The 24,293-nt window shown below is 39.5% G+C and overlaps 1 pseudogene; it reads right to left on the bottom strand.

The window, feature by feature from the left end:
- Positions 1 to 1,119: 1,119 nt before the first annotated feature.
- Positions 1,120 to 3,341, bottom strand: LOC143641157 (elongin-A pseudogene; annotated as a pseudogene).
- Between the last annotated feature and the right edge of the window lie 20,952 nt (positions 3,342 to 24,293).

Genomic DNA, 24,293 nt, shown 5'->3' with positions numbered 1-24,293 from the left:
ATAAAATAGGCCTGCCATTAATACTGCTCTGCTTCTCCAATTTGAGGCATACTGACTCTCAGGTATAGATTATTTATGTGATTTGGAGTCAGGACAAAACCCAAGCTCCTCTGCAGTGGTTTCAAGAACTCATTTGACCCAAAGAATCCCTATTCTCACTTGATGGAGTTCAGGAACCTTACAAAGGAAGGCGAGATTTCATCCACAATGACTGATCTTTTTGCCATTTATGTTTTAGATGCACACATGGCATCTTTTTTAGATCCATCAGGTACTGAGAATGTAAGCCACAGCCTCACACAGGGCCAATAGTCTGATGCAGACACACACCTTTCCAAAGCAATTTAGCAAAGAGCCACAGGTGATGCCCATTCATTTTCCATTTGAAAACTGATTTCTTCAGGCTTCACACAGTGGTGGCCTGAGGCAAGACCGTACTGACATTCAGGGCAACAGAACAATAAGTAAGCAAAAGGTCCAAAGTAGGGTTTCTCCAGTGAGACTTTCCTGGTGACACTGATATCTGAGTTTTCTGAAATGCTCGTCATTCCTTTCAGCTATCCAGTACATGGCCATATCACAGAGCTTGGAGGTGGTTCATATCTTGGACACATAAACATGCACCTATTTAGAGATTGACAAGAATTCAGGAAGAAAACAGGAACTTCAGAAGATCGTAGGTGTTGCCCATCCTTAAGGCAACCCGCAGTCCATTCATAAATTGCGCCGGTTGAATGCTGGGAAGCTTTTTACTAGACAGGACACATCTATTGATTCATTCTCTTTTCTTTCTTTTTTTTTTTTTTGCAATCTGGGGGCAATTTTTATTAATTAAAACTATGTCTATTAGTTTACAAAGATGCTAATTAACAACAACAGTATAATTGACCTTAAAATCCTCAGTGAGAATGAGGCTTCACATCGTCTTCAGAATTATGAAGTGTGCTCCAGGCAGGGCACAGGTAGGAGTGCAGGGATGCACCTGCGACCATGCAGGATTCCAAGGCCAAGAGGCTCCACAAAGTAAGCTTCTGGGCTCCCCTGGAAGTCCCACTCTCTATCCCCCATTGTCCCTGTATTCTTGCCCCCCAAATTCCATCTCCAAAGTAAGTGCTTGGTTTATTGTCGAGAGAATCTGTTCTTGAAAGCTTTAATAGTCTTGGCCATCATTGGTGCGATTTTCTTCAAAGCTGGTTTCCTAGGATCATAGGAGATGGTACTACTGACCACTGGCACCAAGTGGGCACTGCTGGTGCTGGGGCCATCATAGGCTGGCTGCTCAGAGCTGGGGTTCAAGCTGTTGCTGCTGGCAGGAATGTGGCTGCTTCCTGTGCTATATGGGGCTGGCTTAATCTTGACTTTCTCAGGGACAGCTGCTCCTCCTGTTCCAAACTTCTCTTGCCTCCAGAGGACATCTCTAGGTGGCTTGGCCACAGAGTTGACAAAGGTCATCTTTGCTCGCCCGCCTTTGGGCTTATTGGCATTTGCACATTGGATGTTCTTTGTTAGCACCCGTAGCTGCTGCTTTCGGGCATTCTGAAGCCGCAGGTACATCTCCCGCCAGGACTCATACTCTTCTGGTCTTTCTTCTTTAAAGTCTCAGTGACAATGAACTTTCCATAATTGATCTGTGTCTTCAATTAATACGTGATTGTATTCCTCTATGTGATATAGCTGATCATGTGTACACCTCTCAAAAACAGGTTCAAGAATAGAAAACAGTACTCTTCCCACTTCAAAGATGGAATCGATGTTGTTTTTAAGTACAGGATGCAATGCTAGTACAAGGTCATCAATGTGGGGAGATAGGCACACTTGGAACCAGAATACACTTACGTCTTGGAATTCATTCTGTGTCCAGTGAATCCAGCTTCTTCTTCTTCCTGGGGTGAATAGAATGCTTTTATCTTTACCTGGAAGGGGAGCATCACTTCAAGGGAAGAAAGTGGACGGTAATTGCTCTGGATGGTGGGTAAGGGGAGGTCTGGCAATACTGGCAGTGCATCAGTAGGGACCTTTCTCATCCTGGTTGAGTCGGCTCCAGCCAGCTGCAGCTTCTCTGACCTGCTCGCATTCCCTTTGGGTGATTTCGGAACTGAGTTTAAGTTTTTACTAGTGCTTTTGGAATCACTTTTTTAATGTCCTTTGTCTCCAAGTGCCGTGGCTGGAGTTTTCAAAATCTTCTTCTTTTTCTTCTGGGGCTGGTCATAGCTGAGATATGATTCAAATGACATGGTGGGCTGCTCGAATTCATCCTCCACGTCTGCCTCCTCTGCCTTAGCGGGTGAGCCCAGTGACTTTCTATCCAAATTAGAAGTCTTTACTTTCCCTTCTTCAGCCTTCATATTGTTAGAAACCTTCTCTTTTGTTCTAAGCAACAGGTCTCCAGCCCCTCTTCCTATGTCTGCACTGTCCACGCGTTGCTTGCTTATGTCTGATTTGGTTTTTGCAGCATCCTTGTGCTTTGTCTTTTTAAGGTGCTTGTCTGAAGCAACCTCTGAGGGTAAAAACTTTCTTTTGAGGCTGCTTCCTTCTCTTTCTTTCTCTGTCTTGGCAGCACTAGAAGGTGGTCTATCCTTGGCACTATCCCCTTGGAGTGGCCTTCAGGTCTCCTCTTTTGAGAGGGACTTGTGTGGCTTCTCTCTGCCCAAAGCAGAGGCCTTATCATCACCATTTGTATCAATAGGGCATTTTTTTTCTTGTGGCAAGATCTGTGTTCCTTGTTTTGGTTCAAGATCCCCTTTCCCTGGGGTTCTCCCAGGTGATGTTCTTGACTAACTTCCAGTCTGACCTGAAAGGCATTACTGAGGCCTTTTCCAGGTTTCTGGTGTGAAACAATGGACTCATGGTCCTTCTCTGGTGACCTGTAATGGTCTGTGTACATCTGATGAGGACTCACACAGAATGGAGGGGACTGGACATGCTCATAGTCAGAAGATTCGGGGTCTCATGAGTATGTAGGTGACACCCTATGACACCTCTTCCTCTCATCTCTCCTCTCATGACTGTGAGACACTTTGTGAGGTTGTTCACATTCTGAGAGTTTTCTGTGTTTCTTCTGTCTGTGCTCGGGACTATAGGATCGGCTGCCTGACGCCTTGCTGTTTTCTTGGTAGTACCCTTCCATCACCTCCTCCCTCTGAACCGCATCCAGAGGGTGCTTTTGGGAATTGCTTTTCTCAAAGTCCTGTTCATCAGCCTCATTGTTTCACAAGGATATCTACTGTAATAGGCAAGGTGGAGAGTTTCTTCAAATATTTCAATAGCATCTTGGGGTCCGGGTTCGTAGCCAGGGGTGCCTGCAGCTTCTCCACAACTTGGAGCGCCAACTCCACCACCATCACTGTCACTGGCGTGGCCTCCTCATTATCTTTTCTAATGTCAAAAACCACGGACACAGTGGGATACACAGACATGGAAACACTCTCCTTTTCAAACGACTTACTAGAAACAATTCACTCCAAAACAAAAAAACTGCCTTTCCTACCTATTCTCAGAACATGGGACAAAACCACAAACTCTCACCCACACCAACAAAGGCACCTCATTCACCCAATTAGGTCTGTGACTATCCGGAGTGTCCTCTGACTAGTGGGCCATACTATTTTACCCCAAAATGGACTGTCTCCTTGGCCAACTCTTTGAAGTTGTCAGAAGCCAGCAGTGAGTCACTCACTGCTATTTCAGGAAAGGCCCCTCTTCAGAGCTATCCTGGCATTTGGCCATCCTCACATCAGTAGGTACCAAGAAAGACTGACTCTGTCCTTGGTAAATACAAACAAGTGAGCCCACTGGGACTGGGACTGGGACTGGCTCTTGGTGCCTGGCTTCTTGGATCCCAAGTTCAGAGAGTTCCATCACCAATGAAGTTAGGTAGGTCACTTTCTTCAGGAATTGAATGAAGTCACTGCCTTGGCAACCACTTTGTCCTAACAGTTACTTCCAAGGGTGCCATGAGATGGAGGCTGCCCCTACTTCCTGTGACACTTTCACAAGTTCGAATGGTATATCAACCATTAGCACCAGGGAACAGCTCTCCACACAAGCCTGGTTTGGTCCATCTTCTCTACAATAAGACGAGAGAGGCTGAATCAGACACATCCCTTCATCCTGACCAGGTTGTTTGCCATGGAAGATGACTTTTGCTCTCTCAGGTCCTTCATAGCTGCCTACATCATCTCCAGGGATCATTTCTCCATGGACCTTTGATGTTCTCAGCAGGTGGAAGATCCCCTACTATCCTGTATTGTAAGACCAAATCTGTCCCTGCTATTCTGTAAAGTTAGATTGAGAAAACAGTGTATGTTTAGGTTTAATAGCACATTCGATTTGGGTTAGGAATGATTCTGCTGGATGAATAATTATAATGGGAACCTGTGATATTTTAAGAATATAGACATGAAATATAAGTATGAAAACAGAAATCTAGGAAAGATTTGAATCCCAGAACGGCATTGGGCCCTTGTTTGGGATACTTAGCTTGAATTATGTTCTGAACCAAGGTCTCAGATAAATCGATATACAATGGCATAGGACCCTGTAACTAGGATGATTGAATGTAGAAGAGAACATCCAGTCAAAAAGGGTTAGTCCGTAGGATTAGAAGATAGGCAGTATGTTTATGAAGAATAGTGAGTCTATGAGTTGGAGAAAAAAAGTTCTTCAGCAATAGGGTTTCGGTTAGAGAGTGAATGTAAATGTCAGCACATGTGAAGTGTCAGTCACAATGATGAACTGGTGAAAATATGTAGGAAAGCAGACATCAATAGAGACATTAGGAAATCAAGCAAAGTATTAAGTGAGTGATATGATTAGACATTTTCAACAGGGTTGATGTTGAATATATAATACTAGAAAGAAACAAGTATGTAGTCACCAATAGGATTTACATGGAGAGCATTAAGCAACCTGAACATGGATGTTTTAGTAATCCATGCTCACTTTCCATAAAGGCTTTGGTGCAATCATAAGTGTGAACTTTGCATTTTGTGTCCAGAATGTTACTGTGATAAAATGCATATGTAGATCAGGTGACATGAGTATTTCTTCCATCATTACTGGGAGCAATATTTTGAAAACTTATAAATTAGTATTGGGCATACAAATCGTTGTACACTCTGTTGATGAATATAGAGATGATGCATGAATAGACCATATTGTGAATAAATTATATAACTATTTCCAACTTTAAATAATGAATTGAATTGATATCTGAAAATATATAGGAAATCTTCTATTGATATACATACATTCATTCCAACCAGTTATATATCTAATGGTAATATTAGTATTAGGGTTTATCATGAATAGTGTGTGAGTTTTGCTTAAAAAATGATTATGGAATCGAAAATAATGTGTTCAGAAAGAAGTCTAGTGAAAAGACCATAAAGAAACATGGAGGAATGCATGTGTTCTTAAGGAGGAAGTGATTGAAAGTGATCCAAATGCCTATAAATTTGTGTACTTCTGGATGAAAAGATATATCCTATGATGTCCATCAACTGAAGAAATAGTAATGTACCAATGTTGAATAAAAATGATCTTCAAAATACACATCATGTCTCATAGGAATCTACTTGCATTGATGTTAAACTGGGGCAGTTACTGTAGAAATAGTAGGATTTGTAAGCACCATTCACTGAAGTTAGTTTTCAGTACTAGGAAAGAAATAGGTATTTCAGGTGGTTGAATGTTTCTGAGAATAATCTTGTGAAAAGTTGATTATAAATCCACATACCATGAACATGAATGATTTTAGGGAGTGTTTAATAAGATACATATATGTCATATATTGAAAAATCTTGAGAATATATATATATATATATATATATATATATATATATATATATATATATATATATATGTATGTATCTCATGGAGAAATATTACAATGAAAATTTGACAAGATTTATAACACATACCCTTGATAAAGCAGAAGGCAAATCCAAGTATACACCATGCCTCCTATGAAAGGCCTGTATTTCTATTCTGTTAGGTGTCTTTTTATCCATCATACTAGGATTAGTAGTCAGAGTTTAGTAGGGTATGAGTTAGTGTCAGGGATCAGTATTTTAATTGGAAAATAGGAAAATGAATCTAATGTGTATGCAAATATGTGCTACACTAAAATCTTGCCACTCTCATCCAGAACAATTCCTTACAATTAACTTCGCTCCAAGTAAGAGACAATTAGTGGAGAGAAGTTTGAAAACCTGTGATTACATATGTGGAACTGAAAATGCTCAGGATTTCACAACATTGGATAAAGTAGAACAGTTTCCCAAAGTAAGGGAGAGGTTAAACACTCCAAAAACATGGAGCTCTGCTGGCCTAAAGACTTCTTGAGAAACTGCCTCTGAAGTTGGGCACATGAAATATATATATTGTTGTCAGGAGATTTTGCTTCATTTGTAGTGACACCATCAAGTCTGCGTCTGCATCTATGTGACCTGGATGAAATGGTTCTTTGTTTTCTAATGAACATGAGTAAGCAGTTCTGAATTCTCTCTTTGTAGGTAAACTGTGGCCACTGGGAGTTAAGTGTCTCCCCGTGTGGTCTGTGAAGCTATTTGGTCATCCTCCATTTTCATGGTGTTTCTTACTGCTGCACTGGGATTTTGGTATTGGCTTAATGAAATACAAGGAGTTCAACTGGGTCACAATGCTAGAGGGAGTTCTGTCACGTGTGGTTGTTCAGGGTCTTCAGGAGAATGTTCAAACACGGGTCTATCCCACATAGTTTTCCCCTTGACTATAGCAACCGTATTCTGAACATTGCCCTGAAACCTCTCAATATAACAAGATGTTTTTACATATAAGGGTCTGATGGCTGTACTATGTCAGTCACAAGATATTTGAAAGCCAATGGCAGATCCACATGGCCCCAACACAGATGTTTATTCACAAACCTATAGTCCACTACTCTATGCCCACTACTCAGCAGGCTCCAACTTACTGCAATCTCTGTTCTACACCATTTTCATAAAACCCAGTAAATCAAGGCACTGTCTGGTACACTCATGATCAGCAACAGGACATCCAAATGTTCTCCAGTGCCACCTGGTCATGGGAATTTCAAAAGTTTCATGGTATTTTTCTAGCCATTTTTCAAGGATGAAGTTGGAGGCACTGTGGGTTTCAATTCATTCAGGAACCATTAAATGGTGAGTAAGCTCATTTCAATGAAAGCTCTGGAGAACTCTCACAGGCAAGTCTTCCAAATGATTGGCAAAAATGTCACATGAAGCCAGGCCCATTGAGGTCTACAATGTGAGGTCCATGTGTGTTTTGAGTCTCAACTATGGCTGCCAAGTCTTTCAGAAAAAAAAAAATCATGTGATATCCTGGCTGAGATTCTCAGTGCTCTGTGGAAAGCTACCCTGGTCCTAGATCTCAGTTTCCAAGGGCGAATCTCATTCGTGGCCTCCTATAATCCCAACACAATTCATGGCAATATTTCTCTGAGGTCAGTTCCAGAACTCAGTCTCTAAGGGGAATCACGCAGAGTTCAAGCCCTGGTGGACCCAATCATCTCTTCCAACCGCCACACAAATGACCACAATTAAAACCAAAACACTCCTACATGGCCCTCACCTTTTTCCATAAAGACACTCATCATAACATCTGGATGGAGGTATCCATGAGGGCACAGCCCAAGACAGTGTCCAAAATAAACTCCCTTGCCCCTCATTTGCCTAAAGTCAGTTTGGCTTGGACACCCTTCTTGTGAACCAGGAGTGATGTGTAATGGTAAATGAAATTGAAATTAAAGTGTAAAAATTAGAGTGTAAAAGACCGGGTGTTGTAAAGTTTCTAAGCTGCAAGGCCTGAGTTAAAATATAAATGTCCAGGTATTGTTAAGTTCCGATGCTACATGCAAAACCTGAAATTCCTGTAGCTTTTAGGACACTTCCCGGACTGCCCAGTAAATATTCCCCCTGACCGCCTGGTTGTTTAATAATCTAGCACCCTGTGTGGCCTGGCACATAGGCATCGCAGGGCCTAAACCAATCAGTTTGAATGTTTACCCCGCTTTAGAACTGACGTATCACTCCCGCCTGACCTGTTCCCGCCAATGTATGAACTAATCATGTTTAGAAATTGTTGTTTGATTTTCCCATGGTATATGATGATTTGTTAAAGGAGACTGTGGTATATGTAAAATCCAGCCCTTCCCAAAAAGTGTACTTAAGCACTCCTCAACCCCTGCTTGGGGCTCTGGGCTGCTCTCCCTTCTTGAGTGAGCATGGAGCCCCAGCATGCTTGATTGGATCCTCAATAAACGCCTTTTGCAGTTGCATGAACAGCGGTCTCTTGGTGGTCTCTTCCTCCGACGTTCGCTAGACCCTTTCCTTTGGTGCATTGGCTGGGAATCGTGCAGTGCCGAACAAGGAGACCCCCACGGACCCCTCTGGGGGTAAGTAAGGCGCCTCTTTCCATTTTTCCTTGTGATCGCTCAGAGCTTTTTGTTCAGGTTTGGTTTTTCGGTTTTCGATTTAGGTTGGCAGAGTGGCTGGCAACGGAGAGTGTAAGTTCCCCCTGGCGGTGGTGGACAAACGTGTTCTAAAGCCACAGGCCACGTCCTTGCAAGGGACGCCTTAGAGGATTCGGGGATGGATGGATGTGCCCTCATTAGGTGAGGAGGAACGGAAGTGCCCTCATTAGGTGAGGAGGGACGGATGAGCCCTCATTAGGTGACTCTTCTGCCTACCCATCAGGTATTGCCGGCTACTTTTTTCTCTGAGGTTGAATTCAATGTCTGCCTTTGTGGTCTAACCCATCAGGTTTTTTCCAGTTTCTAGGTTCTAATCTTTACTTCTGAACTCGTGTTAAATGTTAACTGTGTGTCCGTGTTTGTGTCACGTTTGTATTGACCTTGTCTCTGTTTGAGTAACTCTCACAATGGGACAAAGCCATTCCATGCCTCTGTCCTTGAAATCTTTCCTGGTCCCTGCCTCCAATCCGACCCCTTTGCCCACGATCCTATTACTCAAACCTTCTGCTCCTCCCCCTCTTCCCTCCATTCTCCCTGACTCACAGGATTGTAGATCTTGGGGTTGTGAACAAACGGGAGCTGCATGATGATCTTTGTCTTTTTTTCTGTGTTTTTGTTAAATGTGATGGCATTGTTTGGACCGATGCAGAGTCCCGAGTTCCAAACTGCCTTACATGTGTGGAAGTAACTTTAGCTACATTTTAACCTAATACTTCTCTTGTGAGGGACCAAAAGTCAAGAGAAACGCCAGCTTTACTGTTCTCACCATTTACACCTCTCTTAGCTGTGTTTTAAAGAACTTTGATAATCTTTACTCCCCTTTGTTAAGGGAGATTAGGGAAGCAGTGTTTTATATTCTTCCCGGAGTTGGCTTGATCACACCCACTGCTGAGGGAAATGCCTGGGGTCTAAGAACATTGATATCTCGATTAAACTTTACTCAAAACCGTGTCCTCATTATTAAATTTGCATTAATTGGCTTTGGGGATGGGATCCAAAACTTCAGACATAAATTTTGACACCCCAGTGGGGACTTTAAATCAACCCCACTCTGCCCTCTTGGGGAAGCCTAGCACTCAATACAACTGCAAGCAGAGGATGGACTTTTTGGGAGCTGACTACTGAAAAGTTGGGAGATATAGAATATGCCTGGTGCCTGGGGTCAAACCAAAACAGAGAAACTAATCCTGTAAGTAAATGGTGAGGCTAAGGGACTCCGAGCAGCTGCCCGAGCCATTTTGCTGTGGGGAACTCCCTTACTCCTTACCTGCACTTTAAGGATTACTCCACCTCTGTTAACATAACAAAAGGGACAATGAATGCAGTAATATGTTGATATTATAGATTGTTTCTAGGGATGATCTTGACTGAATGTGTATCTAAAAATGTTTTTTTTAATTGTAACAATTTGGTATCTAAATTGGTTTCTAAAGCTTTGCCCTATCTTACAGTTAAAAGTTGGGTTTAAACAATTGTTTAGTTTGATTTCAGGTAGTTCCTGCTAGGAAACTTAAATACTTAAGATAAAAAAAAATTAAGGAGTTTTAATTTTGAACTAAGTAGCCTGAGAAAATTTCACTAGATATACCAGTGCATTAACTAGGGCAAAGATAATAAATTATGATATGGTATCTGTTCCCGTCAGTGTGTCAGATTTTTTTAAAAAGGTGCTAAATTAAAACGTTGGTCTGGCTTATTGAAATGACATTAATTAGCAAGAGTCTTGGAAATTTTTAAAGCTTAATTTCGGATACACATGGTAGTGTGTGGTTCTTTTTAAATAAATTTCAGCCAATTTAATGTAACTTAATACTACTATAGAAACTTCAGAACAAAGACAGTTGCTTAATGATTCTATAGAAACTTCTTCTGATGGTGGCTTCTATATTATCAAAAAATGATCCTATTTTCAGTTTTGGGTGAGCAAGTTTTTCTAGTGTAAAATAATCTAAAGATATAAAATTTTGAGAAATGCATCTTAAACTTGCATCAATATTTTCAACATCCAAACCTGGAAATTATGACTTATAGCTAAAATGCCTTAGGCATGAGGTTTCTGCTCAGAATTCGAGCCTTTCCAGTTTTCCAGACCTCAGGCAGGACTTAAGTTGATATGCAAATAAACGGAGACTGAAGCTCTCAGCAGGAGACAGATAAAAAGGAGTAAAAGTGTTTTTTTTACATGAACTCAAACTAGACCCAACCAAAAAGTACATTATATGGTATTTACTAATTACTGGCCAGTCATCGTTTTTAGGACTCTTGCTTTTTCTTAGATTCTGTATTTTTTTTCAACTGATGATCTTGATCCTGCAGACGCGTTAATGTTTTCTGATCAGTTCTATTTTTGATCAACTGTGGAGTTTTTAAACATTGCAATGGAGATTCACCTGAAAAAGCTACAAGGCCTTTACTATTGTGTTATGTGTTACATTTGTGTTATGTGTTGTATGTCGGTATGTCTGTATGTGTGTATGTCAATATATAATGCAGTGATAAGACAATTGACAGATGAGGAGCACTCATGAAAAATTTAAAAATGGATCCAAATATCTTTGATTCACGTGATTCAAATGGTTCAATTCAAATTGGGTAAACAGATAAAAATAAAGATGTCTTTAAAATTAGGCCTATAAGTTTTCTAGGTGTTCAAAAAGGCCCTAATAAAATGTTGATGTCTATAAAATAATCTGCTTAAATTCAAAAATTTACATGTATTGTTTCAAAATGTGAACAGAAAGAGGTTAACAGAGGGAAAAGGGAAACTAAAAGATCCTAGATACAGATTTAATAGAGGGAAAATGTGTTTCTTGATAAGAGAGTCTATATGATTAAGTAATTAAAAGGGTTTCCGTAAATTATAAAAAAGGTTGTGTAAGTTAGTTATATGTGTAAGTTTTGAGCAAGTAATCATAAAAAATTACACAGCTGGTTAAACAAGTACTGTTTTAGAAAATTGTGCCATGTTATTTCTTTAAAAAGCTAAACTTGGTTAATACAAAAATACCAATGTAATTGTGGTGTTAATGTGTTCATATTTTCCAGGTATACAAGGCTGTAAGGTAGAAGTTTCAAAAGAGCATTGTATCAAGCTGGTGTTCTAAGGTTGTATGGTAATTCTAGGCTTAAAAGGAAAACATGTTGGAGATTTATGTATATCATTTGTGTTCTATAATTGGACTTGTTATCAATAATATATGTAAAGTTCCATGTTACTTTTTACACTAAGATACAATCTAAATGTATTTTTATGTTAATGAGAGCAAAATCAGTGAAGGTTTTATTGTAAAACACAATGGTAATGCCCATTCATTTCCATTTGAAACTGTTTTCTTCAGGCTTCACAAAGGGGTGGCCTGAGGCAAAGAATTTCCTGATATTCAGGGCAACATAACAATAGGTAATCAAAAGGCCCAAAGCAGGGTTTCTCCATTGAGACTTTACTGGTCACACTGATATCTGAATTTTCTGAGATCCTTGCCATTCCCTTCAGCTATCCAGTACATGGCCATGTCACAGAGCTTGGAAGGGGTACATATCTTGGACACAAAACCATGAGCCTATTCTGGAGAGTGGCCAGAATTCAGGAAGAATACAGGAACGTAGGAAGATAGTAGGTGTTGCCCATTGATAAGGCCAGCCACAGTCCATTCATAAATTGGGCAGGATGAATGATGGGATGTTTTCTCCGTGACGGGACACACCCATTGAGGCATTCTCTTTTCTAATGTCTACAACCATGGACACAGTGGCATACACAGACACAGAAACACTCAGCTTGTCAAAGGACTAACTAGAAACAGTCCACTCCAAACCAAACAAACCTTTTTTCCTAACTATTCTCAGAACATGAGAAAAAACCACAAACCCACAACCACACCCACAAAGGAACCTCCTTTCCCCAAATAGATCTGGAACTATCCAGAGTGTCCTCTGACTGGTGGGCCATACTATGTTCCCCAGAAATAGCCTGTCCTGTCTCAGATCTGATTTCCTTGGTCAACTCTGTGAAGTTGTCAGGAGGCAGCAGTGAGCCTCTACCTGCTTTCTCCAGAAGGGACCCTCTTCAGAACTTTCCTGGCATTTGGCCATCCTCACATAAGTAGGTACCACGAAAGACTTACTCTGTCCTTGGTAAATCCAAACAAGTGAGACCACTGGGACTGGGGCTGGGACTGGGGCTGGTTGCCTGGCTTCCTCAAACACAAATATGGAGAGTTCCATCAACAAGGAGGTGAGGTGAGGTCACTTCCTTCAGGAACTGAATGAGGTCACTGCCTTGGCAACCACTTTGTCCTAACATTTGCTTCCTAGGTTCTCATAATATGGAGGATGCCCCTACTTCCTGTGACACTTTCATAAAGTTAGAATGGTATAGAAATCATTGGCACCTGGGAACAGCTCTACACAGGCCTAGTTTGGTCAATCTACCCTACATTAAGAAGGGAGAGGCTGATTCAGACGCATGCTTTTATCCTTACCAGGTTGTTTGCATGGAAGATGACTTTTGCTCTCTGAGGTCTTTCATAGCTGCCTACACCTTCTCGAGGGATCATTTCTACATGAAACTTTGAGGTTCTCAGCAGGTGGAAAATCCCCTACATTCCTGTATTGTAAGACTAACTCTGTCCTTGCTCTTCTGTAAAGTTAGATTGACGGAAGAGTGTATAGTTAGGATTAATAACATGTTCGATTTGTGTTAGGATTCATTCTGCTGGATGAATAATGGTATTGGGAACCTGCAAAATTTATAAGAATATATAGGTAAAATATAAGTTTGAAAACAGAAATATAGGTAAGATTTGAAGCCCAGAAAGGAATTGTGACCTTGATTGGGATAGTTAGCTTTGAATTACATTCTGCATTGAGGTCTGAGATAAATTGATATACAATGGAATAAAACACTGTACCTCAGATGATTGAATGTAGAAGAGAACATCCAGTCAAAAAGTTGTAGTCAGTAGGATTACGAAGATAGTAAGATTAGGAAGAAGAGTGAGTCTAGGAGTTGGACAAAGAGTTCTTTACTAATTGGGTTTTGGTTAGAAAGTGAATGTAAATGTCAGCAAATGTGAAGAATCAGTCACTATGTTGAACTAGGAAAATATGTAGGAAACGAGATATCTATAGAGACATTAGGAAATCAGTCAAAATATAAAGTGAGTGATAGGATTAGCATTTTCAACAGGGTTGAGGTTGAATATATAATCTTAGGAAGAAACATGTTTGTACTAACCAATAGGATTGACATTTGAGAGCATTAGGCATCCTGGATATGGATGTTTTAGTAATCAATACTCACATTCAATTTAGGCTTTGGTACAAACATAATGAGATCATTGCATTTTTTATCCATATAATTACTGTGATAAAATGTATATTTAGTTCTGGTAACATGAGTAATTCTTCCACCATTATGGGGAGCAATATTTTGAAAACTTATAAATTAGTACTGGGGATACAAATAGGTCTACCCTGTGTCTATGAATATAGAGATAATGCATGAAGAGTCTATATTGTGAGTAAATAATATAACTGGTTACAACTTTAGAAATTGGTATAAATTGATATCTGAAAATATACAGAAAATCTTATATTGATATACAATCATCCATTCCAACCAGTTATACATCTAATGGTAATATTAGTGATATGGTTTATCATAAAGAGTGTGTGAGTTTTGCTTCAAAATGATTATGTAAATCAAAAATAATGTTTTTGGAAAAAAATCTCTTGAAAAGACGAGTCAAAAAAAAGTAGGAATACATGTGATCTGAAGCAGGAAGTGATTGAAAGTGTACCAAATGCCATTAAATTTGTGAACTGTGGATAAAATGTATTTTCTAAGATGTCCATAAACTGAAGATATAGTAATGTACCAGTGTTGAATAAAAATGAACATAAAAATACACATCATGTCCCATAGAAATCTACTTGCATTGATGTTAAACTGGGTCAGTTACTGTAGAAATGTAAGGATTTGTATGCATCATTCACTGAAGTGAGTTTTCAGTACTAGAAAACAAATATGTATTTGAGGTGGATGAATATTTCTGAAAATAATCTTGAGAAAATTTGATTATAAAACTTCATAAATGAACATGAATGAATTTAAGGAGTGTATAATAAGACACATATATTTCATATTTTGAAAAAACTAGAGAGTGTAGATTTTTCACAAAACACATACAGATATATTAAACAGTAGCAATATATGCCAATCGAAATTCATCATGAAATACATATCATACACAGATCCAAAAATATTTATTTTACTGAACATGGATTTATGTATAATGTTGTTCAACTAGGAAGCTCACACATAGTTCTTATTTTCATTTCCAACAGCGTATAGGAGGAGTGATCTCTTCTCACAATTTGTATCTGCCAAGTCAGCCTCCTCACAGGAATGTAGTGTGGTACCAGGTAGGATTCTATATGTGCATATAAAAATACATGTGCTGAATAGGCAACAGAGAAAGGGAGACAGGAATTCACATATTTGATACCTTTCAAAACACATGGAGAACTATTTCAATTAAAAATTAACCAAATTTTGAAAACCTACCCTTTATCATGCAAAAGACAAGTCCAACTGTACACTATGCCTTCTCTGAACTCCTTGTATTTCTATTCTGTTTGGGTTATTTTTCTCCATAATATTAGGATCAGTAGTCCGAGTCTAGTAGGGTATGGGTTAGTTTCAGGGATTCAGTAATTCGAATGGAAAATAGGAAAATGTATCCAATGTATTTGAAAATATGTGCAACAAAAAATCTTTCCACTCTCTTTCAGAACAATGCCTTGACATTACAGTCACCCCAAGTAAGACACAATTAGAGGAGAAGAGTTAGAAAATCTGTGAATACATATCTGGAATGGAAAATATTCAGGAGTTCACAATCTTGGGGGTTGAAGAGGAGATATCCAAAGTAATGGAAATGATAAACTCCACAATCATGGAACTCTGCTTGCCTGAAGACTTCTTGAGAAATTTCCTCTGAGGTTGTGCACTTGAAATATATGTTGTTGTCAGGAGCTTTAGCTTACTTTAGTAGTGATATCATTAAAGATGGGTCTGCATTTATCTTACCTGGAGGACATGATTTCTTATTTTCCAAAAAACATGAGGCAGCAGTGCTGAATCCTCTCTTTGTAGGTAAACTGTTGCCACTGGGGGCAAAGTTTCTCCCCGTATTGACTGTAAAGCCAATTGATCATCCTACAATTTTCGTTGTGTTTCTTGCTGCTGCACTGGGATTTTGGTATTTGCTTCATGAAATACAAGGAGTTCAACTGGAACACTGTGCTGGAGCGAGTTCTGTCACGTGTGGAGCATCAAGGTCTGCAGGAGAATTCACCAACCAGGCTTCTATCCCACATAGCTTGCAACCTTATCCATAGCAAACTGATTCTGAACGTTGCCCTGAAACCTCTCCGTATAACAAGATGCCTTTACATATAAGGGTCGGCTGGTTGCACCATGTCAGTCACAAGCAATTTGGAAACCAATGGCAGATCCACATGAAAACAAAACAGATGTTTTATCACACACCTGCACACCACTGCTCTAGGCCCACTACTCAGCAGGCTCCAACTTACTGGCATCTCTTTTCTACACCATTGTCATGAAACCCAGTCAATCAAGGCACTGTCTGGTACACTCATGATCAGCAACAGGACATCCAAAAGTTCTTCAGTGCAACCTGGTCATGGAAATTTCAAAAATTTCATGATATTTATCTAGCCATTTTCCAAGGATGAAGTTTGAGGCACTGTGGGTTTCAATTCAGTCAGGAACCATTAAATGTTGAGGAACCTCTTTTCAATGAAAGCTCTAGAGAACTCTCAAAGGTAAGGCTTCCCAAAGAGTGGCCAAAAGACACATATATTTCATATTTTGAAAAATCTGGACAGTGTATGTATATATATATATATATATATATATATATATATATATATATATATATACACACACACACACACAACCAAACACACAGACACACACACACAGACATTAAATACCAGCAATATATATGCCAATCAAAATTCATCATGAAATATATATCATCCACGTATCCAAAAATATTTATTTTACTCAACATGGATTTATGTATAAAGTTGTTCAACTAGAAAACTCACCCATAGGTTGAATTTGCAGTTCCAACAGCGTTTAGGAGGAGTGATCTCTTCTCACAATTTGTATCTGCCAAGTTAGCCACCTCACAAGAATGTAAGTGTGATACAAGGTATGATTCTATATGTGCATATAAAAATACATGTGCTGAGTAGGATACAGAGAAATGGGGGAGACAGGAATTCACATATTTCATAAGTTTAAAAACACATGGAGAATGCTTTCAACAAAAAATTGACTAGATTTATAACTCCTAACCTATATAATAAAAAAAGAAGTCCAACCATGCCTCCTCTGATTTGCGTGTATTTCTATTCTGTTTTGGTGATTTCTCCATCATGTTAGGATTAGTAGTCAGAGTCTAGTAGGGCATGGGTTAGTGTCAGGGATTCAGTATTTCAAATGGAAAATTGGAAAATAAATCCAATGTGTATGCAAATATGTGCTAAACAAAAATCTGCCCAATCTCATCCAAAAGAATGCCTTGACATTACCTTCGCCCCAAGTAACACATGTAGAGGAGATGAGGTAGAAAATCTGTGAATACATATCTGGAATTGAATATGCTCAGGAGTTCACAACCTTGGAAGTGGAAGAGGAGTTTCCAACAGTAAGGTACAGGGTATACACTCGAGAAACATGGAGCTATGCTGGCCTAGAAACTTCTGGAAATACTGCCTCTGAGGTTGGACACTTGAAACATATGTTGTTGTCAGAAGATTTAGCTTCCTTTGTAGTGAGACCATCAAAGCTGGGTCTGCATCTATGTGACCTGAAGGACATGGTTTCTTATATACCAATGAACATGAAGCAGCAGTGCTGAATTCTCTCTTTGTGGGTCAACTGTGGCCACTGGGGGCTAAGTGTCTCCCCGTGTGGACTGCGAAGCCATTTAGTCATCCTCCACTTTTCGTGGTGTTTCTTGCTGCTGCACTGGGAGTTTGGTATTTCCTTCATGAAATACAAGGAGTTCAACTGGGAAAGAGTGCTGGAGGGAGTTCTCTAACGTGTGGTGGTTCAGGGTCTGCAGGAGAATTCAACAACCAGGCTTCTATCCCACATTGCTTGCTCCGATGACCATAGAAACCTGATGCTGAACATTGCTCTGGAATCTCTCCATATAACAAGATGCCTTTACATACAAGGATTGGCTACCTGCACCATGTCAGTCACAAGCCATTTGGAAGCCAATTGCAGATCCACATGAAAACAAAACAGTTGTTTTATCACACACCTGTACACCACTTCTCTCGGCCCACTACTCAGCAGGCTCCAACTTACTGGCATCTCTGTTCTACACCATTTTCATGAGACCCAGTCAATCAAGGCACTCTCTGGTACACTCATGATCAGCAACAGGACATCCAAAGGTGCCACCTGGTCATGGGAATTTCAAAAATTTTCATGGTATTTATCTAGTCATTTTTCAAGGTTAAAGTTGGAGGCACTGTGGTTTTCAATTCATTCAGGAACCATTAAATGTTGAGGAAGCTCATTTCAATGAAAGCTCTGGAGAACTCTCGCAGGTAAGGTTTTCCAAAGAGTGGCCAAAATGTCACATGAAGCCAGGCCCATTGAGGTCTACAATGTGACGTCCATGTATCTTTTGACTCTCAACCATGGCTGCCAAGTCTTTCAGAATAAAATAATGTGATACCCAGGCTGAGATTCCCAGTGCTCTGTGGAAAGTCACCTGGGATTAGATCACCATTTCCATGGGCGACTCTCATGCATGGCCTCCTAATATCCCAACACAATTCATGGCAATACTTCTCTGAGGTTAGTTCCAGAACTCAGTCTCCAAGGAGAATCACACCAGAGTTCAAGCCAAGGTGGACCCATTCATCTCTTCCTACCACCACACAAATGACAACAATTAAAACCAAAACACTCCCACATGGCCCTCATCTTCTTATATATATACACACTCATCATAACCTCTGGCTGGAGGTTTCCATGAGGGTTCAGCCCAAGACAGTGTCCAATATAAGCTCCCTTGCACCTCATTTGCCATAATCATGGTGGCCTGGACACCCTTCTTGTGAATCAGGAGTGATAAAATAGGCCTGCCGTTAATACTGCTCTGCTTCTCAAATTTGAGGCATACTGACTGTCAGGTATAGATTCTTTATGTAATTTGGAATCATGAGAAAACCCAAGCTCCTCTGCAGTGGTTTTAAGAACTCATTTGACACAAAGGTTCCCTATTCTCACTTGATGGATGTCCGGAACCTAAAAGAGGAAAGCAAGAGGCTTCATTCACAATGACTGATCTTTTTTCACATTTTGGTTGTGGATGCATACATGGGATCTTTCTTTAGATCTATCTGGCGCTGAGAATGTAAGCCACAACCTCACACATGGCTAAGAGGCTGATTCAGACACATCCCATTCCAAAAAAAATTAGCAATGATCCACAGGTAATGTCCATTCATTTCCCTTTGAAAACTGTTTTCTTCAAGCTTCAAAAAGTTCAGCCTGAGGAAAAGACCTTCCTGAAATTCAGGGAAACAGAACCATAGGTAAGCAAATGGCCCAAAGCAGGGTTTCTCCAAAGAGACTTTCCAGGTCACACTGATATCTAAGTTTTCTGAGATTCTCTTATTCCCTTCAGCTATCCAGTACATGGTCATGTCACAGAGGTTGGGGGTGGTACATACCTTGGACACAAAACCATGAGCGTATTCTGGAGAGTGGCCAGAATTCAGGAAGAAAACAGGAACTTAGGAAGATAGTAGGTGTTGCCCATATAAAAGGCAAGCAGCAGTTCATTCCTAAAATGGGTAGGATGAATGCTGGGAAGCTTTCTACTAAACAGGACAATCCACTGATGCATTCTCTTTTCTAATGTCTACAACAAAGGACAGATTGTGATACACACACATAGAATCACTCGCCTTGTCAAAAGACTTATGAGAAACAGTATACACCAAACCAAACAAACTGACTATCCTACCTATTCTCAGAACATGAGACAAAACCACAAACTCATTCCCAAACCCACAAAGGCACCTCCTTCCCTCAAGTAGGTCTGTGACTATCCAGAGAGTCCTCTGACTGGTGGGCCATATTATGTCCCCCCAAAATGGCCTGTCTTGTCTCAGATCTGGTCTCTTTGGCCAACCCTGTGAAGTTGTCAGTAGCCAGCTTTGAGCCACTACCTGCTTTCTCTGTAAAGGCCCCTCTTCAGAGCTCTCCTGGCCTTTGGCCATCCTCATATCAGTAGGTACCAAGAAAGACTGACACTGTCCTATGTAAATCCAAAAAAGTGAGCCCACTGGGACTGGGACTGGGACTAGCTCTGTGTGCCTGACTTCCTGGATCCCAAGTTAAGAGAGAGTTTTATCACCAAGGAAGTGAAGTGAGTTCACAAAATTCAGGAACTGAATGAGGTCACTGCCTTGGCAACCACTTTGTCCTAACAGTTGCTTCCAAGGGTACATGAGATGGAAGCTGCCCCTAATTCCTGTGACAAGTTCACAAGTTAGAATGATATATCAAAAATAGGCAACCAGGAAAATCTCTCCAGACAGGCCAGGTTTGGTCCACCTTCTCTACATTAAGAAGATAGAGGCTCATTCAGACACATCCCTTCATCATGACCAAGTTGTATGCCATAGAAGATGACTATTGCTCTCTCATATCCTTCATAGCTGCCTACATGTTTTCCAGGGATCATTTCTGCATGGAACTTTGAGGTTCTCAGCAGGTGGAAGATCCCCTACATTCCTGTATTGTAAGAACAACTCTGTGCCTGCTCTTCATTAAAGTTAGATTGAGGGAACAGTGTATGATTAGGGTTAATAACAGGTTCTATTTGGGTCAGGAATCATTCTGAGGGGTGAATAATGGTGTTGGGAACCTGCAATATTTATAAGAATATATATGTGAAATATAAGTATGTAAACATAAATCCAGGTAAGATTTGAAGCCCAGAATGGCATTGGGCCCTTGATTTGGATACTTAGCTTTGAATTATGCTCTGTACAGATTTCTCAGATAAATCGATATACAATGGCATAGGGTTTCATACCTTGGATGATTGAATGTCGAAGAGAACATCCAGTCAAAAAGGGATAGTCGGTAGGATTCGCAAGATAGTCGGTAGGTTTAGGAAGAAGAGTGAGTATAGGATTTGGACCAAAGTTCTTTACCAATACTATTCCAGGTAGAGAATAAATGTAAATGTTCGAACATGTGAAGGGTCAGTCAAAATACTGAACTGGGGAAAATATTTTGGAAAGCAGATATCAATAGAAACATTAGAAACTCAGGCAAAGTATTAAGTGAGTGATAGGATTAGACATTTTCAACAGGCTTGAGGTTGAATATATATCTCAGGAAGAAACAAATATGTAGTCACCAATAGGATTTACATATGAGAGCATTAGTCATCATGTACATGGATGTTTTTAGTAATCAATGCTCACTTTCCATTTAGGCTTTGGTACAATCATAAGTGTGAACATTGCTTTTTGATTCCACAAAATTACTGTGATAAAATATATATGTAGATCAGTTGACATGAGTATTTCTTCCACCATTTCTGGGAGCAATATATTGAAGACATATAAATTACTATTGGGGGTACAAAAAGGTGTACCGTCGGTCTATGTGTATAGAGATAATGCATGAATACACCATATCGTGAATAAATTATATAACTAATTTCACATATATAATGGATTGAATTGATATCTGAAAATATATAAAAAATCTTATATTGATATACAATCATTCATTACAACCAGATATACAACTAATGTTAATGTTAGAGTTATAGTTTATCATGAAGGGTGTGTGAGTTTTGCTTCAAAAGTGATTATGGAAATTGAAAATAATGTGTTTGGAAAGAAGTCTCATGAAAAGTCCAGTCAAGTAATATGGAGGAATACATGTGTTCTGAAGCAGGAAGTGATTGAACGTGAAACAAATGCCTATAAATTTGTGAACTTGTGGATGAAATATATATCCTATGATGAGCATAAACTGATAAAATAGTAATGTACCAGTTTTGAATAAAAATGATCGTCAAAATACATATCATGTCCCATGGGAATCTACTTGTATTGATGTTAAACTGGGTAAGTTACTGTAGAAATATTAGGATTTGTATGCACCCTTCACTGAACTTGGTTTTCAGTACTGTAAACAAATTTGTATTTCAGGTATTTGAATAATTTTGAGAATAATCTTTTGAAAATTTGATTATAAATTAACATACATGAACATGAATGAATATAGGGAGTGTATTCAGACACATGTATTTCATTTTTAGAAAAATCTGGAGAATATATATATATATATATATATATATATATATATATATATATATATATCACACAACAGACAATAAAAAGTAGCAATATATATGCTAATCGAAATTTATCATGGAATATACATCATCCTCAGATGAAAAATATTTATTTTACTGAACATAGATTTATGTATAATATTGTTTAACTAGAAAGCTCACCCATAGTTTTAATTTTCAGTTCCAAAAGTGTTTAGGAGGAGTGTTCTCTTCTCACAATTTGTATCTGCCAAATCAGCCACCACACAAAAATATATATCTGATACCATGTAGGATTCTATATGTGCATATAAAAATACATGTGCTTACTAGGCTACAGAGAAAAAAAGACTGGAATTCCCATATTTGTTAACTTTAAAATCACATGGAGAACTATTTCATTTAAAAATTGACTAGATTTAAAACACCTACACTTTATCATGCATAAGGAAAGTCCAACTATACCATGCCTCCTCTGAACTACTTTTATTTCATTTCTGCTTGGTTGATTTTTTTCCATGATATTAGAATTAGTATAAAGAGCCTTGTAGGGTATGGGTTAGTGTCAAGCATTCAGTATTATGAATCGAAAATTGGAAAATGAATCCAATGTGTATGCAAATATGTGCTATACAAAAATCTTCCCACTCTCATTCAGAACAATGTCTTGACATTACCTTTTCCCCAAGTCAGACACAATGAGAGTAGAAGAGTTAAAAAATCTATAAATACATATCTGGAATGGAAAATGCTCAGGGGTTCACAACTTTGGAGGTGGTAGAGGAGTTTACAAAAGTAAGGGAAAGAGTAAACACTCCACAAACATGGAGCTCTGCTGGCCTAAAGACTTCTGGAGAAACTGCCTCTGAGGTTGGGCACTAGAAGTATCTGTCGTTGTCAGGAGCTTTAGCTTCCTTTCTAGTCATAAAATAAAAGCTTGGTCTGCATCTATGTGACCTGGTGGACATGGTTTCTTATTTTCCAATGAACATGAGGCAGCAGTTCTGAATTCTCTCTTTGTAGGTAAACTGTTTCCACTGAGGGTAATTGTCTCCCCGTATGGACAGTGAAACCATCCTCCACTTTTCATGGTGTTTCTTGCTGCTGCACTGGGAGTTTGCTATTTGCTACAAGAAATACAAGGAGTTCAATTGGGACATACGGCTGGAGGGAGTTCTGTCACGTGTGGTGGGTCAGGGTCTGCAGGAGAATTCACCAACCAAGCTTCTATCCCACATGGCTTGCCCCCTTGACCATAGCAACCTGATTCTGAACATTGCCCTGAAATCTATCCATATAACAAGATGCTTTTACATACAAGGGTCTGCTGGCTGCACCATGTAAGACTCAAGCCACTTGGAAGCCATTGGCAGAGAGTTCCAACACCAAGGAAGTGAGGTGAAGTCACTTCCTTCAAAAACTGAATGAGGTCACTGCCTTGGCAACCTCTTTGTCTAACACTTGCTTCCAAGGGTCTCATGAGATGGAGGCTGCCTCTACTTCTTGTGACATTTTCACAAGTTAGAATGGAATATCAACCATAGGCACCCGGGAACACCTCTCCACACAGGCCTGGTTTGGTCCGTCTTCTCTACATTAGGAAGAGGGAGGCTGATTCAGACACAAGCCTTTATCCTGACTAGATTGTTTGCCATAGAAGATGACTTTTGCTCTCTCAGGTCCTTTTTAGATGCCTACATCTTCTCCATGGATCATTTCTGCATAGAACTTTGAGGATCTCCGCAGGTGGAAGATCCCCTACCTTCCTGTATTGTAAGAACAACTCTGTCGCTGCTCTTCTGTAAAGTTAGATCTAGGGAACAGTGTATGGTTAGGGTTAATAACATGTTCGATTTGGGTTAGGAATCTTTCTGTTGGATGAAAATGTTATTGGAAACCTGCGATATTTATAAGAATATGTAAGTGAAATATATTTATGAAAAAAGAAATCCAAGTAAGATTTGAAACACAGAAAAGCATTGGACCCTTGATTGGGATACTTAACATTGAATTACAATCTGCACAGATGTCTCAGATAAATCAATATACAATGGCATATGACCTTATATCTTGGATGATTGAATGTAGAAGAGAACATCCAGTCAAAAAGGGGTAGTGGGTAGGTTCAGGAAGATAGTCGGTAGGTTTAGGAAGGAGAGTGTGTATAGGTTTTGGAACAAAAGTTCTTTAGCAATAGGGTTTTGGGTAGACATTGAATGTAAATGTGAGCACATGTGAAGAGTCATTCACAATGATGAACTGGGGAAAATATGTAGGAAAGCAGATATCAAAAGAGACATTATGAAATCAGGCAAAGTATAAAGTGAGTGATAGGATTAGACATTTTCAACAGGGTTGAGGTTGAACAT

This window comes from Callospermophilus lateralis, unplaced genomic scaffold, assembly GCF_048772815.1.
Source record: "Callospermophilus lateralis isolate mCalLat2 unplaced genomic scaffold, mCalLat2.hap1 Scaffold_867, whole genome shotgun sequence".
In the NCBI taxonomy this organism is placed as follows: domain Eukaryota; kingdom Metazoa; phylum Chordata; class Mammalia; order Rodentia; family Sciuridae; genus Callospermophilus; species Callospermophilus lateralis.
This window is presented reverse-complemented; position numbering and strand designations above follow the sequence as displayed.